Genomic DNA, 8,083 nt, shown 5'->3' on the forward strand with positions numbered 1-8,083 from the left:
CTACACGGTGTTTGCAGCGCGGCACGGATTGCGTGTGCCCAATTGGCAGAGAGTGAAAGCTGTAAGCTGGTAGAGCTATTTGGCCTACGATTCATAGGGGGGAGTAACCCCTAGGTTGGCACCTGGTGGGCATCACCTCCCCCATCCTAGGGCATCACCCTTCTCTCTCCCTGCCCGATATCTGGCCCCTGACCGACCACCAGCTAGGGCATAAACAACCAGCCTAGTAAGGCGACCTCCTCAAACGAGTCATAAAAACACGCCTGAAACAGGCGGAAGGCTATAGTTAAAACCTGGGCTTAGAGGGCTAGTTCACATAAACCTACCCACGCCAAGGTAAACCCTAATCATTCGCACCCAGCTACGCAAATTTGTTTGTGGGTTATTTTGAAGAACTATTTATATCTGGAACTCCGTGGGGTGCGAATCTCGTGCTTTATAAAAGATTTATAGACGACATATTCATCATCTGGAGAGGAGATGAGGAATTACTTGACCAATTTATCTTAGACTTCAACACTAATGATTTTGGGCTAAAATTCACACACGAATACAATAAAACTAAAATTAACTTTTTGGACATTGAAATTGCCATAACACACAATAAAATCACCACTACAACTTTTTTCAAAAAAGTAGATGCAAACAGTTACATAGACTACAAAATCTGTCACCATGAAAGATGGAAAAAGAATGTACCAAAAGGCCAGTTCTCTAGAATAAGGAGGAATTGTACCCAAATAACAGATTATGACAGACAAGCTAAGATCTTACACAACAGATTCATAGAAAAAGGATATCATCCCAAGATGCTATTAGAAACAAACAAACAAGTTAGAGAAATAGATAGAAACATACTTTTGGCAGACAAAAGTATAACAAGTATAGAAGAAAAAGACCCTTACTACATACCCTTCATCACCACCTTTTCTAGTCAACACAAACAGGTTGAGAACATAATAAAAAAACACTGGCATATTGCCAGGAGTGACCCCCTGATAGGAAAGAGACTGAAACACCGACCAGACATAATATTCAGGAAAGCAACTAATCTGAAAAATATTTTAGCCCCTAGTGAGTACAAACAGATAACTCAGACTAACCAACTTAACCTTAATAACGAAATATTAACAGGCTTCTTCCCATGTCACGATTGTAAATCGTGTAAACACAGCACCAAAACGAAAACAGTAAAATCCACGGTGACCAAAAAAGAAATTAAGATAAATGACATTATAAGGTGCACAGACACCAACATCATATATTTACTACAGTGTTCATGTAAACTTCAATACCTAGGCCAAACGGGTAGGAAATTGAGAGATAGACTAAGAGAACATATTCTCAGTATCGAAAAAGAAAAAGACAATACGAGACTTTATGCCCACTTCAAACAATTTCATAAAGGCAATCCAAATGAATTAAAATTTTGGGGTATAAGGAAAGTTAAAGCTGATGGTAGAGGAGGAAATTTAGAGAAAAGACTTTTACACCAAGAGGCTAAACTTATATTTGAAATGGGCACCTTGTACCCCAAAGGCCTGAATAGTGAACTAGATCTAAATGCCATCCTGTAAAAATAAAATCCTTATACTTGTTGCTTCACTACACACGTTCAAATACTAGTGGATAACATCTGTCATCTTAAACACACTAGTTTTACCAATTAATATGCATTTATTTTAAGTGCATTTTTATCCCTATTATTATTATTAATTTTATATATATATATATATATATATATAAGTGTTGATATATACAATTTCCATTAATTTTATACAGATATATTCTTTAGCAATATTTAAATATATCACACTAATAGCCAAAATTGACACCAAATACTAAGAATAACATCAATACTAAATGTAAATTAGAATAAATTGGAAAACACATACCAAGACTAAAGTATACATTGGAATATTCCTTTTAACATAAATAACCACGAATAAACTCGCAAATTTTTCTAAGACTATTTAAACATAATAAAATCTTTTTGATCACCTGTAATTCATCAACCTACAATTTATGTGAGAATAACCTAACTACAAACGTAAGTTATAAAACATCTTTGAAATTGAGTATTATATGTTAGACAATCAGCAAAATTTGTATTGAACAATTGAATATTGACACGAACTATGTAATTACCACCAGCATTCCAGGAGTTAACTAAGTTAACGATTAGGCTTTAAATAGCCAGGAATCCTTCATACCGGTATCTTGAGAAAGGCTGCAAAGCCGAAACGCGTTGATACCCGAGCTACAGCCACACTGATTGTGGTAAACCAAGACACAGACGACAAGAGGAGTGCTCCCAGTTTCCAGTGTGGAAACCTACTCTTCCACCTCCAGCTAAACCGGCAAGTCCCACCAGCGTATGCATATTTTGCAGCATACTCTTGCCCAACAATAAGGATATACTTTTTCCAGAGAAAGAAATTGTTTACAGCGGAGATACTCATACCTGCGATAAACCGCAAAGGAACCCTGCATAAAGAGAAGGTATACCTAAAAGCGATCGGTCACTGACCGAGAGAAGAACAAACCCAAGAAGAAGACAACAACTACCGACCTACGTGGCATCATAGGTACCAACATCCAAGTTTTAAAACCCAGCACTTTCAACTAAACGGGCAAACACAGACCGCATTAACCCCTTAATGACCACAATGTACCCTGTATGTCACTGGTCGTTAAGGGTTTTTTCAGGACATAATAGCACAAGTCTAGCAAGAACACGCTATTAATGCCCTCCCTCCAGCAGGCTTTGTGGAATAGAGCAGTCTCAATGCTGGTGGCAAGACCACGCTATAAAACAATCAAGTCCCAAAAAAAGGCCAGCGACATACAGGGTACGTCGCTGGTCCTTAAGTGGTTAAAGAAAACCCGCTGAGGAATCACTGCTAAAGGAATCCCCGCAGACAGAGCGGCCATTCACCAAACCACAACCGGTCACTGACCGCTAGTAGGATCTCAGTTTGAGCTCTAGGACTAGTCTACTCATAACACAAAGTGTCATCTATCAGATACACTGTAAGGTAACACGGGATACACTGTATCCAATAAATCACCTTGCAAATATTTGCTGCACGATTATTCGATAATAGACTTAAGAGACAATCAGCCAAACTTATTCATTGGTTAATAAGTGCACTACTCATTTAGATTATCTTTTGACACCGTCTATATCAAGCATTTGAGCATTTATGTCATTGTTTTTTACCAACTTGATCGTATCAGATTGTTTTTATGAATCAGACACATATGCATATATTTTAAATTTTACCGTATAGATAGCACCGATGCATCTTTTTTATGTATTTCTATATATATTGTTCCATATAGAACTTAATAAATTGTTCAATTATTTATATATACAAGTTTATTTGTGCTTATTTTTGAAGGAATATTCAATTGAGGGGTACTATTTCCCATTTATATTTTAAACTAAATATTTTAAACAAAATATTTTTAAACAATATAATTTATATATACTTTTTATCAATATATTTTAACCAGTAATCTCATTGGGAATAGCAACTTACATTGCGCCACCTCACTCTACAGATTACTTTAAACTTTTGGGATAACAGTTTTTAGGTGTGCAATATTCCCTACTAATCTCGCAGTCTACCCCACTTTTCTGTATATAAACCCTAATCATTACCACTACGAGCCACCACCTCTTCTTCCAGGGACAGGCGGGCGGGGAAAGCTCCCTTGAAGTCTGGAACCAGGAACAAAGAGGGCCGGATCCACTACAGCCAAAACCTATAAAGGTAAGCAGAAACACCTGCCCCCACACTTGCAACAATGTAACTGACCTAGTACCCTCCAGACTTCAACTCAGTTATCCCTTAATTTTGTCACAGGCCCACTAGAGGGCCCTCCACTTCCATAAGAGATAAACTTCCTATTATGTCTTATGCACCCTAGAATTGTCAAGGTATTTGAAATATTATTAAATAATATATAGAAGTATATTTGTCTTTATTTAATAAGTCTGTGGATGTGCACATTGTTTGTAGAACAAAGGATTGTTTCTAAGAGATCTCCCACACTCAATATGCTAAATTATGCAATTGTATAACCACAAGGAACTGAAAATTAACACAGTTTCAGAAACCATCTGTGTGATTGCCTGGGAACCAATGTTAAAAGACAGCATTCTGATACCTAGCTCAGGATACATGCCCATATATGGGCTTCCTCCAATGGAGATGCCGATCCGTCTGAAGAGATGTGAAAGATGCAAACATTCTTCAAAAGGGACTGATAATTAGCACAGATTTGTTGAGTGGCTCATGCTGTGTGGCTACTAAAACTGGAATATACAAGATGTTAAACATACGTCTGGGGTTAGGATAACATAGAGAAAGCAAATGGCTCAAAATAAAATTATTAAAACAACTATGTTATAGGCAAGTAAAATACATTTCAGCATTATAAGAAAATATATATATATTTTTAATGGATATGTGACAGTCTTTTATATGATAATAAATATAAACGCATTGTATTAATAGATAATTGCTGCATGGGACATTTATATAGGAAATAAATTCAGAATTAGTATAGATTAAATAGCCATTTTAATAATCCCATATTTGAAGTGCATATATATAACATGAATTTTCTATTTTTCAGATGGATCGTAGAGAAGACAATGAAGGCAGAACTATTGGAAATATAAAAATAGGCTGTTATTTCTATAGAAATGCGAGGATACTGATAAAATTATAATGCATTTTAAGCTAATAATTAGCAGTATTAAATTGCCTTAATATAATAAAATGTTAATAATATAAAACATGATGTTTCATATCAAAACGATCAGGAAATTGATCTGATGCTGCTTCACCTATAATTAATATTGGGAGAGATTAATACAAGAAATTATGGCAGTTATTACATAGTTTAAAGAAATATTTCACTGTCTAAAAATGTTGGTTTAATGAATTTGTATGTATTGTCATGCTGCATTGTGTTGTGCTGTCTGTTTGTAATGCTGCCACCCAGTGTTATGATGCGAGAATTGCAGCCATGAGATGATTGGTTGTTGCAGGGATGCATCTCCTTGGCAACACATTCCCAAATAAACCAATCCATGTTCAGTTGCAAAGAACCAATCCGAGACAAGGCTCCGTGGGCGTTTCCAGTACTCACCAATGACTGATAATAATCAAAAAAGGGGAGGGGTGAAATCAGATGATTTAAACCCCAGCATAGAGACTGATAAGGAGGTTGCTGGCTAATTCTGAAGGAATAACTACTGTGGTTATTATTAAAGCACACAACTACTGTTGGACTCCATATGCAATACCCCCAATTTTGAATTTCTGAGGTGAAATTGGATCTGTTGGGAAACATTGGAAACTGGATTGCTGTTTATTTGGTAATGTATACAAGGTTTATGGTAAGATAAGTTATATGTATAGTCACTACAGTAAAATTACAATTGGAAGATTGGAAAGAACAAATTGGGCTTTTAAATTGTATTGCATAACCTTGAATAGCTCTTAGCCTGCCTATTTGTATGCAAGCATTTAAAGTAAACATTTACTATTGCTGTATGTAGCAGAGTTAAGGAAATAGTGCATATTTCAAGTTAGCATTTCATAGCCTATGTATTGTTAAACTAATCCCAATCTTAAATTGTTTATCTATGCAAACATATAATAATTCAGAAGTGTATATTGTATTTTAAATTGGTAGTCACAGCCTATATATTGTTTAAATCTGTATCTGATTGGCTAAGTAACTCATCTGTGCAAGTTCTGATATTGTAAAATAATATTGTTTTAGGATAAATTACAGTTAAATAGCAGAATATATATATATATTATCCTATTGTTTATAAGCACAGTTTAGAATTGTACTGCTTGGATGTTAAAGGTTTTTAGTCCCATTGTGTTAACTAAATAAAAGGCTATTTGTAAATAAGGCTGAATTGTGAAGGTATATTTTTCTGGGTTTTATAAGAAGGATAGCATATCTTAAATAGTTTTCAAGCGCATATAATATTATTTTATATTCCTTTTATTGCAAATATATTTAAAAAATGTTCATGGATATTAACTAAATAAAAGAGTTCAGGTATTTATATTAATTGTATTGTTTCTAGTAGATGCATGCTGATTAAGGGTTTCTATTTTTAAGGAAAATTATTATTTGTATTGTGTTATAACCCTGCCATAAGCTGATATATTATTTGTAGAGCACTACTAAGATTTTCATAAATATACTGACATAATATATGGAGGCACATTGCATGAGATTTATTAATATTCATCATATTTGATATAATATATTTGTAGTAAATAGAAATTATTATAAAAGAGAGAAAAAGTTTCATATTTCGATATTAATATTTTGAAGATATAATTTTTGAAAGGTTGAAATATTGATTTTCATATTTCGAGATTGATATTAATATCTTGAAATATTATTAAAGATTAATTTTTGAAAAATTAATAAAAATATTAATTTTTCATATTTAAAAATTTAATCAAAAATATAAATTTTTCATATTTTCAAAGTTAATCAAAAATATTAATTTTTCATATTTTGAAATATTAATTTTTCATATTTCAAAATTAATAATATATATTTTTTTTAAATATAAATTTCTTTTCTCTCTTTTTATTGGCAAAAATTGTATTAGCGTTTTAATTTAACTAAATACTAAACCAATATAATAATGTCTGTAGCCAGAAAATACTCATTTAATTCCATACATAGCGTTGAAAATGGTCCCATAACAATACCCATTACTAAAGGTCAGGTCCTTAAGAAAGATATCTTAAGTTACATTAAAGGGAAGTTGAATATTGCGGGTGAATTAAATGATTTTATGGATATGCTTGAAACTAGAGGTAAAAATATTACCGTTAATAATAATATGTGGAATGAAGAGAATTAATTCTTCCAAGAATTATTAATGATTAATCAATGCAAAACTCCAAAAAAGCGAGAGGAACTAATACTAAAATCTTGGCCTCTTTTAATATGCATTATTGACGAAATGTCGTTTTGTGTCATAGACAAACGATTGCAAATACAGGAGCTAGAAAATAGTATTCGTTCCTCACGCAGACGCGAAGAGGATTTAAATATAGCCAAAAATAAAATGGATGAATTTGCCCAAAACCTAACCACCTTAGATAAGCATAATATAGACTTATTCGCACAGATACAAGATTTAAATAAACAGCTTGCGCAAAGCCAGAGAGAATTAAGCGATTTAAAAAGGTCATATCGCCATAATGAAAACCCTTATATTAACAGTGAGAATAATGCAGATAATGCTAACTCCTTTAGCAAACGCGTCAGGGACGAGGTACAGAAATATATGGAACAATATAGACAAATGACCCCTAATGGGTCAGAAATAGATTTCCCAAATAGGCAGTCACCTCATGATATAAATCCAGAGGACTGCTGTAACGCAGCTGGTGCGGGGGAGGGAAACTCTAACAGAGAATCCCGAAATAATTCTAATAAAGTATATGATTCCCATAAAATAATCACCTTCGTACAACGTGCAGTACTTATACTCTCCAATAAGGGAACAACATCTGTAATTTAGAAGCTTTTGAAAATGCGTTAGCTATAATGAATGTTACAAGTGAGACATTGAAAATTGAATTTTTGCCTTGGGTATTTGACAGTAAACATCACAAATTATTTGCTTCACTAAAGGATATGAATATTCATTCCTGGAATGGGATAAAACGACAATGCAGAAAAAAATTTGGCCAATATCGCACTAAAACTGCCGCAAAAATAGCGGTATATGGTTTAAAGTGTTGTGCGAATCAGAGTCCAATCGAATTCCTTTCTGTATTGAAAAATGCGTACAGTATGGCTGAAGATAACCCCAGATTTGATGGCTCAGAATTTGTAAATTTATTTTTTGAAGCATTGCCTACCCCCATCAAAATTAACTTAGCTAGAGATTTTGATGAGGACTGCTCATTGGAATGGCTGATCAAAGAGAGTACAAAATTATACTCTATTCAGCAGTCCAGTGAGCAGGGGGTTAAAAAGGAATCAAAACCCCAAATTGTGGCAGAAACTAGGG

This window comes from Bombina bombina, chromosome 3, assembly GCF_027579735.1.
Source record: "Bombina bombina isolate aBomBom1 chromosome 3, aBomBom1.pri, whole genome shotgun sequence".
NCBI classification, from domain to species: Eukaryota; Metazoa; Chordata; class Amphibia; order Anura; family Bombinatoridae; genus Bombina; species Bombina bombina.